This window comes from Callithrix jacchus, chromosome 7, assembly GCF_049354715.1.
Source record: "Callithrix jacchus isolate 240 chromosome 7, calJac240_pri, whole genome shotgun sequence".
NCBI lineage: Eukaryota > Metazoa > Chordata > Mammalia > Primates > Cebidae > Callithrix > Callithrix jacchus.
The window spans coordinates 37,047,270-37,062,600 of record NC_133508.1 but is presented as its reverse complement, the minus strand read 5'-3'; the positions used below and the strand labels follow the sequence as shown (position 1 = coordinate 37,062,600).

Genomic DNA, 15,331 nt, shown 5'->3' with positions numbered 1-15,331 from the left:
CTCACTGTCACCACCCCTCACGATCCGTCCCCCACCCAGCAGCCTGAGCAATCTTTATAAAAGGAAAACCAGATGCCACTAAAGCCTCAGATGACTTCCCATTATGCACAGAATGGAATCCACATCCCACCTGGCTCTGCCTGGCCCTGCTGTAGCTGCCACAGCCTCCACGCCTCTGATGCCACACTGGCCTTTTTTGGCTGTTTGACTTCTTCCTTTTATAATTTATGTATTTACTTAACTGTTCTTTGCAGAGCAAGGCTACCATGCAGGCAGGGTGCACCGGGTAGCCCACACCAGCCTGTTAGATGACCCTCAAACATCTGAGGTCACTCTGACCTCAGGGCCTTGGCACTTCCGTACCATGACCTGTTACATGCTTTCTACTTCCTTCCAGGCCTTGCTTACATTTTCTCATCAGTCAGATGTCATCTTCTCCAGAAAGCCCTCCTCTACTCCCCAGGCTGGGTCAGATGCCTCATCTGGATTCCTATCATCCCTGTGCCTTCATCCAAGCCCTGCCCCTCTCTGTGCCCCTCTCCACCATCCAGTCCCAACCCCTGGGCCTGGGTATGCCCCCATCCCACCTTGACCCCAGGGCCTGGGTACACCCCCTTCCCACCACCCTGACCCTTCTGCCTGGGTACACCTCTATCCCACCCTGAGCCCTCTGCCTGGGTATGCTTCCATCCCACCCTGAGCCCTCTGCCTGGGTACGCCCCCATCCCACCCTGACCCCTCTGCCTGGGTAGGCCCCATCCCACCCTGACCCCTCTGCCTGGGTATGCACCCATCCCACCTGACCCCTCTGCCTGGGTATGCCCCCATCCCACCCTGACCCCTGGGCCTGGGTACGCCCCCATCCCACCCTGACCCCAGGGCCTGGGTACACCCCCTTCCCACCACCCTGACCCTTCTGCCTGGGTACACCTCTATCCCACCCTGAGCCCTCTGCCTGGGTACACTTCCATCCCACCCTGAGCCCTCTGCCTGGGTACGCCCCCATCCCACCCTGACCCCTCTGCCTGGGTACGCCCCCATCCCACACTGACCCCTCTGCCTGGGTACGCCCCCATCCCACCCTGACCCCTCTGCCTGGGTACGCCCCCATCCCACTCTGACCCCTCTGCCTGGGTATGCCTCCATCCCACCCTGAGCCCTCTGCCTGGGCCCCCCATCCCACCCTGACCCCTCACCTAGGCCTCTCCTTCACAGCCCTGGCCTCTCTGTCACTGACAGGACAGCAAGTCTGTCTCCTTCACTGTACTATAATCTACAAGGGTAGAGCTGGGCTGTGCTGGTTACCGCCGGGACCAACAATCAGAAAGAATGTTACAAGGCCTCACCCAGTCTCTAACTTTCACCTCTGTCCTCCCTACTAAGAGGTTCCAGTCAGTACAGTTCTCTTTCCCAGCTGTCAGTCCCTGCACCTGTTCCCAAGGACAGTTGGGGCAAAGCTGCAGTCACCGTCCTGGATGCCTGAGGGGGTAAAGGTGATAGCCTTCCCAGCCTGCCTTCTCCTCTGAGTGTGGGGACTCGGTGGAGACAAAATGCTGGCTAAGCCAGTCATGTGAACCATCTCCCCATCTGTTTCCAACCAGCCTGGTGGGTGGGTGGGTCCATAAACCCCCCATCTCATGGCCAAGGAAATCATTTCAGTGAGGGCCACAAAGCAGTGCAAAGCAGGACTTGGAAGGAAGGTAGGCCTGGAGCCTGCTGGGAGCACAGTGGTCCAGCTGCTGGAGGCACCACTTGGCAACCACAAGGAAAGGGCTCTGGCTTTTCTACTGCTAGGTATGTGTGGGAGAGACTCTGGCCATGGTCTACAGGGACACATGTTCCAGAAGGCCTGTCACCACACCATTACAGCCCCAACAGGAGACCACCTCAGTGGCAAACCACAGGTGAAGAGCCAACTCCCGTGTGACACCATCACAAAAAGAAATAGCAGCAGAAAAAAATGAATGGCCTGGCCCAGACCGCCACACATCCCCATGGAGAGAGAGCCAGACTCCAATGTTCAGTTCAAAGCCTGGGGTGTGCGCCTGTAATCCCAGCTACCCAAGAGGCTGAGGCAAGAGGATCTTGAGCCCAGGAGTTAGAGTTCAGTCTAGGCAACCCAGCAAGACTCCATCTCAAATATCCCTATAATGTTGAGCAAACAGAGCAAGTTGTAGAATGACATATTTATGGTGACACCATCTATCTGAACTGTGAAACAATGATGGGCAGCCCCCACTGGCCATAAGAACTGCCCAGGCAGGGAGATTCCAAAAGACTGAGACCAGCCCCAGCCCAGATCAAGTAAGTAGGAAAGAAAATTTCCATGGTGGGCCTGGGTCAAAGCATCTTTTCAAAGCTCTCTGGGGGGTTCCACTCTGCAGCCAGAGGCAAGAGCTATTGTTGAATACATCCAAAGGCAGTAAAAGCATGAAAGGCTGCAGAGGAATGGCGACTGCCAAACCCAGGACAGTGGCTTCCCCTGGAAGAGAAGGAGGAAGGGGTGTGAGGAGGAGACCCTTGGCCTCTAACTGTATCACAGTACGTTCTGTCCCAGGCCAGAGGCTGGCTGGATGCATGAGTGTCATTATACTGAAAGCCCTGCTTTTTCCCCTAGCCCAGCGTGTGTTGAAGAAATGAAAGTGGCAAATAAGAAATCATTTGTTCAAGGTTGGTAAGTGACAAGGGAAGGACCTGAATATGGGTCTCCAATGCCCAAACCCTATCCTTCCTTATCTGTGCCAGACGCTGAGATGCTGAGTGAGCTGGCACTGCAAGGCTGGAAGTCTGGGCCAGCCTCAGAGGCCTGCCTGGCAGTGTGCCAGCTCCCTGACCCCAACAGAGCCAGGTGGGGATGGGGTGGCGGCCAGAGAAAGCCAGGAGGCAGGAGGAGCTAGGGCCTCCACTGTCTCTCCCCAGGCAGCAGCGAGGCAGCAGCAGGGCAGCAGCAGCAGCAGCAAGACTAATGCTTACACAGCAACTACTGGATTCGGGGCCTTCGGCCACAGCTCTCGACTGGGCATCCTCACAGCAATTCTATGAGGCAGTGCTAATGCTATGCCCATTTTGCAGAAGAGGAAACAGAGGTCCTCATGCACCCTGTGAGCTATGGAGCTGGGTACGTACCAGGCATTGCTGGCCCAGCACTGCTCTCCGAATCACACTCCATCACAGCCTCCAGCTCCACACACCGGTACTCCTGAGCCCTCCCCTGCTCCCACTGTCCCTCCCAGGCTGAGCCCCATCAAGGTCTCACCCGGAACCTGCACAGGCTCCATGTTGCCCTGGATCCCCAACTCTGGACCCTCCACTCATTCCAGGGCCTCTGCACACTGCTGCTCTGCCTGATGAGCCCATTCCCAGCCCTCCTCCTCATCCTTCAGAGCCTTCCCAGAGGAAAGGGACTTGGGCTTCAGCCCAGGGTACGGGCACTCCCCCAGCTTCCTGAATATGCCCTCGAAAGCCACAACACTGTTGGCAGAGACATAGCCTTGCATTACTGGCTGAGAGGCTGGTTCCACTCTGCTCCTACTGGGGGACTGAGTGCCTGCTGAGGCTAGGGGCTCTGTGGGTCTTGTTCCCTGCCCCACTCCCAGCACCCAGCGCAGTGCCCAACAGTCAACTTCCAGCAACGTCATATCCTCTGCAGACCAGAAAGGGCTTCAGCAGGACCAGGAACGAGGCAAGGAACCCCACAGAGTAATTCCACCAGGCACCCTAGTAAGCAAGGTAAGGAGGGAGGGAAGGGCTGGGCAGATGAGAGAATGAGAGCCTGCAGCCAGTGCGAGCCAGGGTGGTCTCAGGCCAGCTGAGAGTGAGCGACCTGTCGGTGACAAAGGACAGAGTGGGGAAAGGATTCCCAGCAGAAGGAACAGGAAGGTCAAAGAACAGATGGAAGGCACAGGCCCAGAGTTAGAGAACAGCAAATGGACCAGGGAGAAACGGGCAGAGCCATAGAAGTGAGGTGGGAGTGACTGAGGACCACAGTGAGACCTTAGAGTTTTAAGAACAGTGAACACCCAACTCTGCCCGGGGTACCACCCAGGGACACCCTCCCCAGTCAGAAACTCATCCAATTCCCTCACTTGGACTCCAGGCCACCCACAAAGACCCCACTCCCATAGGCCCACAGGAATCTTCCCTGCCAGATCACAGCCTTCCAAGGAAACCAATCAGACAATCCAATCCTGTCCAGGGAGTGGCCCAGCCCTGCCCAGGCCCCTGCTTCCAGGAAAGACCTAATGGCTGGCTGCAGACAAAATGGCAACCAGGGGCAGGAGCCCTGGAATCACCCAGGCCCAGCTTCAATTCTCACTCTGCCTTCAGCAGAAGCTTCTGAGCCTCACTCTTCCTGTCTGTAAAGTAGGTTCATCCTAAGCACTCACTTCACAAGAGTGCAGCAGGGGTGAAATAAGACCTTGCACACAGGGTGTGGAGCACGGTGTGAGCCCTCATTAAACATTAACCGACGGTATGATGATTTCAGAGGTGTCGGCCAGAGCAGGGCTCTGGGCCAGAACTCCACAGTTGGAATCCCAGCGCACAACTTATGCATCAGGTGACCTTGGGAAAATCACATTACCGTTTTTTTTTTTTTTTTTTGAGACGGAGTTTCACTCTTGTTACCCAGGCTGGAGTGCAATGGCGCAATCTCGGCTCACTGCAACCTCCGCCTCCTGGGCTCAGGCAATTCTCCTGCCTCAGCCTCCTGAGTAGCTGGGATTACAGGCATGTGCCACCAGCCCAGCTAATTTTTTTGTATTTTTAGTAGAGACGGGGTTTCACCATGTTGACCTGGATGGTCTCAATCTCTTGACCTTGTGATCCACCCGTCTCGGCCTCCCAAAGTGCTGGGATTACAGGCGTGAGCCACCGTGCCTGGCCCACATTACCTCTTAATACCAGATTAAGACCCTCTAAGACTGTAGTGAGGACTGAATAAGCCAATACAAGTAAAGAATTAAAAAGAGGGTCTAGCCCATAGTAAGTGCTTCATTAGTGTTTCCTATTATTTGCAGGAGGGTTCTCCCTTCTCCAGCCACCAGGAATCATCTCTGATCATGCCTCAGGACTCCCCCCACACCCCCGGCCCCCTGCAATATGCCCCTCCTTGGGTTTTAATTTCTGAGTCTGGGAAACACCTGCCCCGCCGTCAGATTCTGAACTTTGCACCTTCTAGGCATGCCCCAACTTTGATGCCCTAAAAGATGCCCCAGAACCTAAAACTCATTCATCTGCTCTTCTGGGGGCAGCTTTAAACCTCCAACCTGGGCCGGGCACGGTGGCTCAAGCTTGTAATCCCAGCACTTTGAGAGGCCAAGGCGGGTGGATCATGAGGTCAAGAGATCGAGACCATCCTGGTCAACATGGTGAAACCCCGTCTCTACTAAAAATACAAAAAAATTAGCTGGGCTGGTGGCACATGCCTGTAATCCCAGCTACTCAGGAGGCTGAGGCAGGAGAATTGCCTGAACCCAGGAGGTGGAGGTTGCAGTGAGCTGAGATCACGCCACTGCACTCCAGCCTCGGTAACAAGAGCGAAACTCCATCTCAAAAAAATTAAAAATAAAAATAAACTTCCAACCTGGCGCCCCCATGGCTGTGACCTCTGACCCTCATAGGTGCAGCATCCACTCAAATTATAAACTTTGACCTTACCTTTTTTGAGACTTGCCCAGATCCCCTTGAACACGCACCCAATTCGAATTTCAAACTTTGCACTCCCCTTTGCCACGCCCCCTTTGCTAGTTTGACCTCCGAGCTCAACTACCCCTCCCTCCAGTCAGCGTTAACCCCTGACCCCTCGGAGGTGACCCTTCCCTCAACCAGTGAACTTTGACCCCGGCGGCCCCGCCCCCTCCTCGCAGAAATGCCTTCCCTCTGCCAGCACCCGACCCACTACAAGCCCCTGGCTGGACCCCTTATCCTACCGGCTTGGCGCCGCAGTCGCTCATGGCCTAGATGCTCAGCCTGGAACTCCGCGCCCTCGCGTCTCCTTCAGCTCCTCCTTCAGCAGCTCTCTTGAGCCGCTGTCACCTCCGTTACTGCTGCCACCATGTTGAATCTCCAAGGATTATCCAGGGCTTCCCCCCTCCCAATCGCCCGCCAGTCCCCATAGCAACGAAGCTGACTGGCAGTGGGCAGGACCAGAGTGGGGGCGGAACCGGGCTCCTCGCCAAGCCCGCTCCAGCCTCCAATTGGTGCAGAGCATCCAATTGAAGACATTCGGGCAGAAAATGCCAAGCGCAGACGGGAAATTTTGGAGAAAGTGGGCTCCCGGCCCACTGAGTTCCTTAAAGGGGAAATGACTGTTGGCCCGGTGCAGTGGCTCATGCCTATAATCCCATCACTTTAAGAGGCGGGTGGATCATGATGTCAAGAGATCAAGGCCATCCTGGTCAACATGGTGAAACCCTGTCTCTACTGAAAATACAAAAATTAGCTGGGCATGGTGGCGCACACCTGTAGTCTCAGCTACGCCGGAGGCTGAGGCAGGAGAATTGCTTGAACCCAGGAGGCAGAGGTTTTGGTGAGCCGAGATTGCGCCATTGCACTCAAGCCTGAGTAACAAGAGTCAAACTCTGTCTCAAAAAAAAAGGGAAAAAGACTGTTTTCGTGTGATACCAATTTCCCAACTTCCCCCAAAAAGGAGTTCGGGGCCGGGAGAGAGTAATGGGTTAATAATGGCCAGAAATAGCTCTTAAGCACTTGCTAGGAACCAAGCACCTGGATAAATGCTTTATTTGCATTTTTCTAACTGCATACACAACCCTGTGGTATAATATCATTAATACCTGTTTTACAGATAAAGAAACTGAGGTTCAGAGGGTGAAATAGCTGACTTGCCATCATAGAAAGAAGGTAATGAGTTTTTAATGCTGGTCTATCTGAGCCTGGGAACCTAATACTGTTTGATCTTTAATTTTTAAATAAATTTTTAAAAAGTAGCTAGTCAAAATATTGGAAACAAACACCAGGCATCCTATTTTTAGAATTATTTTATTTTATTTTTAATTATTATTATTATTTTTGAGATGGAGTTTCACGCTTGTTGCCCAGTCTGGAGTGCAATATCATGATCTCTGCGTAAGCAGAACTTCCCAGGATTCAAGAGATTCTCCTGCCTCAGCCTTGAGAGTAGCTGGAATTGCAGGCATCTACCACCATGCCCAGCTAATTTTTTTGTATTTTTAGTAGAGATGAGGATTTTGCCACATGGGCCAGGCTGGTCTTGAACTCCTGACCGTAGTTGATCCACCCCCCACCCCGGGCCTCCCAGAGTGCTGGGATTATAGGTGTGAGCCACCTCACCTGGCCTTTTTCTTTTATTTTTAAAGAGAGGGTTTTGCCATGTTGGCCAGGCTGCTCCAACTCCTGGGCTCAAGCTATCCTCCTGCCTCAGCCTCCCAAAGTGCTGGGATTGCAGGCATGAGCCACTGTGTGGGGCCAGACATCTTTGTTCTCCACGATCTTATTCACTGGACAACCTTCTTGCTGTTCCTGAACACTCTCAGGTGTGCTCCCACCTCATGGTCTTTGCATTGACTCTTCCTCTGTCTGGAACTTACTCTTCCCCTACGTATCCTTATAGTTCCCTTCCTTCCCTCCCCTCTTTTTTTACATAGTTTTTTTTTTTGAGACAGAGTCTAACTTTGTTTTCCAGGCTAGAATGCATTGGCAACATCTCGGCTAGCTGCAACCTTTACCCTGCGGGTTCTTGTAAATCTCCTGGGTAGCTGGGATTACAGGCATGCACCACCACGCCCAGCTGACTTTCGTATTTTCAGTAGAGACAGGTTTCGCCATGTTGGCCAGGCTAGTTTCGAACTCCTGACCTCAGATGATCCAACCACCTGGGCCTCCCAAAGTGCTGGGGTTATATGCATGAGCCACTGCACCTGTCTTCCTCACTTTTCTGGGACTTTATACAGATGTCACTTTCTCAGTGAAATAATTCCCTTGCTTACCCAGAGGAAAGCAGCAAACATCTCTGTCACATGTTACCCAACTCTGTCTACGTTTTACTTATTGCTCATTGCTAACTGTAGTTACTGCTCATTGGTTGTCTCCTCTGCTGGAATATCAGCCCATGACAACATGGATTTCTGTCTTTGTTCACTGCTGCATTCCCAGTGCCCTGGCATGTAGATGCTCAGGAAACATTGATCATAAATATCACCAGAAGGGATGTTTGAAATGAATGTGAAAGGGATGTTTGAATGAATGGTAATTCCATCTCCTCAGAGATACTTTTAAATGTCTGGTTCTTCTCCTCTGCTTCAGAACAGCTATATAGTAGGCATTTAGTTAATTTCCACTCATGTCAGTGGCAATAATGAATGAATGATTGAATGATGAGTTCATTTTTCTTTGTGTTTACCTACATTTTTTCTTTTTATTTGTTCATTATTTCTTTTGTATTTTTTTGAAAGCAGGGGGTCTTACTCTGTCACCCTGGTTGGGTTGCAGTCTGCAACTCCTGGGCTCAAGTGATCCACTTCAGACTCTCAAGTAGCTGGGACTACAGGCACATGCCACCACACCAGCTAATTTTTTTTTGAGACAGAATCTTACTTTGTCACCCAGGCTGAAGTGCAGTGATCTTGGCTCACTGCAATCTCCACCTCTGGGATTCAAACAACTCCTGGGTGACTGCTACCATGACTGGCTAATTTTTGTATTTTTAGTAGAGATGGGGCTTCCCCACATTGGCCAGGATGATTTTGAACTCCTGGCCTCAAGTGATCTGCCTGCGTTGGCCTCCCAAAGTGTTGGGATTCCAGGCATGCACCACTGCACCCAGCTGGAACTGATCTTAAAGAAGAAAGACTAGTTGCTTTCCTTAGGGAAAAAGAACACATAGATAAAGGTATATATGTGCAAATATTCATCATTAGAAATTACTATTTTAATGTTTATTGTAACTATTGCTTTTTATATGTAATATTACTGATGTATCATAATGTACTTTGGCAGGCACAGTGGCTCACACCTGTAATCCCAGTAAATTGGGAGGCCGAGGCAGGCAGATCACTTGAGATCAGGAGTTCAAGCCTGGCCTGGCCAACATAGTGAAACCCCAGTTCTACTAAAATGTGAAAATTAGCCAGGCGTGATGGCTCATGCCTATAATGCCAACTACTCGGGAGACTGAGGTGGGAGGATCACTTGAGCCAGGGGAGTAGGGGGATGTGTGAAGGTTGCAGTGAGCTAAGATCAACCACTGCACTCCAGCCTGGGTGACAGAGCCAGACCCTGTCTCAAAAAAAAAAAAAGTGGCTGGGTGTGGTGGCTTACGCCTGTAATCCCAGCACTTTGGGAGGCTGAGGTGGGTGGATCACCTGAGGTTGAGAGTTCGAGACCAGCCTAACCAACATGGAGAAATCCTGTCTCCACTAAAAATACAAAAAATTAGCCAGGCGTGATGGCACATGCCTGTAATCCCAGCTACTTGGGAGGCTGGAGTAGGGGAATTGCTTGAACCTGGGAGGTGGAGGTTGCAGAGAGCCAAGATTGCATGATTGCACTTCAGCCTGCACAGCAAGAGCAAAACTCCATCTCAAAAAAAAAAAAGTAATTGAATTCCCTATTATTGTACATTTGGGTTGCTTCCAGGTTTTTTCCTGCCCTCTATGCCAGAACCTCTCTAAATCTACTTTACCTACATGATCTTTTGTTTTGTTTTAGAAACAGAGTCTCTCTGTTGCCCAGGCTGGAATACAATGGCTGGATGATAAAGCACACTATAACCTTGTATTCCTGGGTTCAAGCAATTCTTCTGCCTCAGTCTCCTGAGTAGCTGGGACTACAGGCATGCACCACCACACCCAGCTCATTTTAAAATTCTGTGTAAAGACTGGGTCTCAATATGTTGACCAGGCTGGTCTCCAAATCCTGGCCTCAAGTGATCCTCCCACCTTCGCCTCCCAAAGTGCTGAGCTATAGGCATGAACTGATGCTCAGCCTAAATACTTGATCTCATCTAATTGTCACCATTTATATTTAAAGTGGGATCTTAGCCGGGCACAGTGGCACCTGCTTGTAATCCCAGCACTTTAGAAGGCTGAGGCTGGTGGATCACCTGAGGTCTGGAGTTCAAGATCAGCCTGGCCAACATAGTGAAACCCCCTCTCTACAAAAATACAAAAAACTAGCTGGACATGGTGGCACCTACAATTCCAGCTACTAGGGAGACTGTGGCAGGAGAATCACTTGAACCTGGGAGGCAGAGGTTGCAGTGAGCTGAGATGGCACCATTGCACTCCAGCCTGGGCAACAGAGTGAAATGCCATCTAAAAAAAAATGGAATCTTTAGCCCCACTTAACAGATAAGGAAATTGAAGCACAGGAATAGAGTGGGAAGTAGAACGAAGTCTTACTACCCAGAAGCAACTCTGCTGGGATTGTAACCAGGAAACCTGATTTCAAAACCTATGCTTACAGTGGGTGTGGTGATCACACTGATAATCCCAGCACTTTGAGAGGCTGAGGCAGGTGAATCACTTGAGGTCAGGAGTTCAAGACCAGCCTGGTCAACATAGTGAAACCCCATCTCTACAAAAAACACAACATTAGCCAGGTGTGGTGGCACACTCCTGAAAACCCAGCTACTCAGGAGGCTGAGGCAGGAGAATCACTTGAACCCAGGAGGCAGAGGTTGCAATGAGTCGAGACTGCATCACTGCACTCCAGTCTGGGTGACAGAATGAGACCCTGTCTCAAAAAAAAAGTCTCAATAGAATTATATTAAAACAGATCATGAGGTCAGGAGTTCAAGACAAGCCTGGCCAACATAGTGAAACCCTGTCTCTACTAAAAATAGAAAGATTAAGGTCCAGCATGGTGGCTCACACCTGTAATCCTAGCACTTTGGGAGGCTGAGGCAGGCAGACCACCTGAGGTCAGGCGTTCCAGACCAGCCTGGCCAACATGTTGAAACCCCGTGTCTACTAAAATACAAGAATTAGCCCGGTGTGCACCTGTGATCCCAGCTACTCAAAGACTGAGAAAGGAGACTTGCTTGAACCCAGGAGGCAGAGGTTGCAGTGAGCCGAGTTCGTGCCACTGCACTCCAGCCTGGATGACAAAGCAAGACTCCATCTCCAAAACAAAACAAAGAACAAAAATTAGCTGGGTGTGGTGATGCATGCCTGTAATCCCAGCTACTCAGAAGGGTGATGCAGGAGAATCACTTGAATTTAGAAGGCGGATGTTGTGGTGAGCTGAGATCACACCATTGCGCTCCAGCCTAGGCAACAAGAAGGAAACTCTGTCTCAAAAAAAAAAAGACAGTAGAATAAAATTTGGATTTTAGTTAATAATAATATGTCAATATTGGTTTATCAATTTTAACAAATGGCCATACTAATATAAAATTTTAATAATAGGGGAAACTGGCTGTGCGGTTTATGGAAACTACTATCTTTATAATTTTTCTGTAAATTTAAAACTGCTTCAAAAATAGTTAATTTCTTAAAATAGAAAAAATGCAGATGATTTCATATACATGTTAATTTAAGCAGAAAAGCTACAAATCCTCCCATATCATATGATAGGATTTTCATTTAACAAAATTAAAGGTTACGAAAATAAATATTAAAATGTTAAAAGTTAGTAGCTATTAGCAATGAAACAGCAGCACTTTCCAGTTCTACATTCCTTTTGTTTTCTTTTTGAGGTAGAGTTCATTCTTGTTGCCCAGGCTGGGGTGCAATAGTGCAATCTTGGCTCACTGCAACCTCTGCCTCCCGGGTTCAAGCGATTCTTCTGCCTCAGCCTCCAGAGCAGCGGGGATTACAGGAACACACCACCATGCCTGGCTAATTTATTTTTGTATTTTTAGTAGAGATGGGGTTTCACCATGTTGGCCAGGCTGGTCTCGAACTTCAGGTGATCCACCCACCTCAGCCTCCCAAAGTGCTGGGATTACAGGAGTAAGCCACTGTGCCTGGCCTACATTCTTTTTGTTTTATTTTATGCATTTATTTATTTTTATAGCTAGCTAGCTAGCAAGGACAGGGAGAGTGCCTTACTTACTTTGTTGCCCAGGCTGGTCTTGAACTCCTGGTCTCAAATGATCCTCCTGCCTTGGCCTCCCAAAGTATTGGGATTTCAGGTGTGAGCCACTGCACCCGGCCCTCTTTTTGTAAATTAGCAGATAAAAGTATATGTATTTAACGTGTATAACACGATGTTTGAAGTATATATAGATTTCAGAATGACTATAGTTAACTAACATATGCATTACCTCACATAACTATCATTTTTGTGACTGCTTTATTCTTTTTTGCATGGTTTGAGTTTATATATTTTTAGCAATAAGTGTGTTGTTTTCTCACCTGAAATAAAATTAAAATATTACCATTTTTTAAATTTGCTGAAAAGAAGCATCAAAGGTCTGGAGGAAGGAAGGGGCTGTGATGGGGTACTCCTACCCAAGGAGGGAACCCATGTAACAGAAGCTCCTAGCAGGGGGTGGTGGCACATGCCTGTAATTTCAGCACTTTGGGAGGCCAAGGAGGGCAGATCACCTGAGGTTGGGAGTTTGAGACCAGCCTGACCAACATGGAGAAACCCCATCTCTACTAAAAATACAAAATTAGCTGAGCGTGGTGGCGCATGCCTGTAATCCCAGCTACTTAGGAGGCTGAGGCAGGAGAATCGCTTGAACCCAGGAGGCGGAGGTTACAGTGAGCTGAGATCACGCCATTGCACTCCAGCCTGGGCAACGAGAGTGGAACTCCAACTCAAAAAAAAAACAAACAAAAAAACCCAGAAAACCCTGCAAAAATCCTCCAGGAACATCCTGTCTTTTTGGCTGTGTGTGTGCGATCCAGGAGGAACTGAGGCTCCTGCTCAACTTTTTGCCCACTCCACATGCTCTATCATCTCCCTCCATGTCCTCCTTGCTCAATCTTAGGGTGGCCAAATTTAGCCAATATAAGTGTAAGATGCAGGCTGGGCCTGGTGGCTCACGCTTGGAATCCCAGCGCTGTGGGAGGCAGGAGGATCACCTGAGCCCAGGAGTTCTAGACCAGCCTGGGAGACATAGCAACCACCCCCACCAAACCTCTAAACCCCCCACTTCTCACTCCCCCCACCACCTCTGTCTCTACAAAAAAAATTTAGAAAATTAGCTGGGCATGGTGGCACTCACCTGTGGTCCCAGCTACTTGGGAGGCTGAGGCAGGAGGATTGCTTGAGCACTGGACATTGAAGCTGCAGTGAGCTATAATTGCATAACTGCACTTCAGCCTGAGCAGCAGAGCAAGAGCCTGTCTCAGAAAATAAAAAATAAAAATAGGCCAGTGTGGTGACTCACACCTGTAATCCCAGCACTTTGGGAGGCCAAGGCAGGTGGATTACCTGAGATCAGGAGTTCGAGACCAGCCCGACCAACATGGTGAAGCTCCGTCTCTACTAAAAATACAAAAAAAAATTAGCTGGGTGTGGTGGCACACACCTGTAGTGACAGCTACTCGGGAGGCTGAGGCAGGAGAATCACTTGAACCCAGGAGGTGGAGGTTGCAGTGAGCCGAGATCATACCACTGCACTCTAGCCTGGTGACAGAGTGAGATTCCATCTTAAAAAAAAAAAAAAAAAAAAGGCCTTGCTCAGCTTTGCCTCTCAGCAGCTACAGAGTCTCTGGCCCTGCAACCTGCAACTTCCTGTGCAGGTCACATGGGGCAGGTGTTGCCATCAGTCCTGCCTGCCAGTCTCCTGCACACCCAGCCATGGGGAGCTCCCAAAGGCTGAGCCTTTATCAGTCACCTAAGTCACTGTCATTCCTACTGATTTTTGTGCATTCTTCAGTACCAGGCCCTGTGCTAAGCATTTTACCTTTATTTCTCACTCCTTCCTTCTATGCAAACCACATTTTTTGAGCACCTACTACATACCAGTGATCAGGGTAACAGCCAGGGAACGGAACTGGCAAAAAACAACAAGAACAACAAAAAACACTGTGGTCCAGGGAACTCACATTCTGTTGGAGAAGACAAGGAACAAATAATTAAGCATGTATATATAGTGGGTCACAAGATCTAAATGCCTTTTTTTTTGAGATGGAGTCTCACTCTTTCGCACAGGCTGGAGTGCAGTGGTGCGATATCACCTTACTGCAACCTCCCGGGTTCAAGCAATTCTCCTGCCTCAGCCTCCCGAGTAGCTGGGATTATAGGCGTGTGTCACCACACCCAGCTAATTTTTGTGTTTTTACTAGAGACAGGGTTTCACCATGTTGCCAGGCTGGTCTTGAATTCCTGACCTCAGGTGACCTGCCTTCCTCAGCCTCCCACAAGTGCTGGGATTACTGGCATGAGCCACTGTGCCTGGTCCTAGGTGTCTTGAAGAAATATAAAGCAGGGAAGGAGGATGGGAGGTGTGTGGGAGGGTAAAACTATTTTATTATTAATTATTAATTTTTAAGAAATTTATTATCATTATTTTTTTAGACAGGCTTTCTGTCATCCAGGCTGGAGTGCAATGGGGTGACCTTGGTTCATTTCAATCTTGACTTCCCGGACTCCAGTGATTTTCCCACCTCAGCCTCCTGAGTAGCTGGATCATAGGTGTACGCCACCATGCTCAGCTAATTGTATTTTTGCTACAGATGGAAGGGTTTTGCCATGTTGACCGGGCTGGTCTCAAACTCCTGAGTTCAAGTGATCCTTTCACCCTGGCTTCCCAAAGTGCTGAGGTTACAGGTGGGAGCCACCATGCCTGGCCTTAAGTTTTAATTTTTGATGGGTCCATAGTAAGTGTATGTATTTATGGGGTACATTAGATGTTTTGACACAGGCATGCAACGTGAAATAATCACCTCAGGGAGAATAGAGGATCCGTCCTATCAAGGTTTTATCCTTTGAGTTACAATCCAATTACACTCTTTTAGTTATTTAAAATGTACAATTATAATTGAGTACAGTCACTTTATTGTGTGGTCAAATAGTAGGTCTTACTCATTCTAACTTTTTAAACCCATTAACAAAACCAAGGTCAGGTGTGGTGGCTCATGCCTGTGATCCCAGCACTTTGGGAGGCCGAGGCAGGTGGATCACTTGAGGTCAGGAGTTTGAGACCAGCCCAGCACCAACATGGTAGAACCCTGTCTCTGCTAAAAATACAAAAATGAGTCAGATGTGGTGGCAGATGCCTATAATGCCAGATACTCAGGTGGCTGAGGGAGGAGAATCGCTTGAACCCGGGAGGTGGAAGTTGCAGTGAGCCAATATATTGCCATTGTACTCCAGCCTGGGAGACAAAGCAAGACTTCATCTCGAAAAACAACAAACCCACAACATAAAAAGCCCACCCCCGTAGCCCCCACCC

At 49.5% G+C, this 15,331-nt stretch overlaps 1 protein-coding gene across 2 annotated transcripts in view; it reads right to left on the bottom strand.

Annotated features, from left to right (window-relative positions):
• The window catches only part of LOC128932566 (ubl carboxyl-terminal hydrolase 18-like), a 59,618-nt gene extending 53,550 nt beyond the window's left edge, over positions 1-6,068 (bottom strand). For both annotated transcript variants that reach the window (XR_013520429.1, XM_078332955.1), the window contains exon 1: positions 5,931-6,068. The gene's annotated coding sequence lies outside the window, so the exon portion shown is untranslated. The remainder of the gene's footprint in view (positions 1-5,930) is intronic.
• Positions 6,069-15,331: the final 9,263 nt, after the last annotated feature.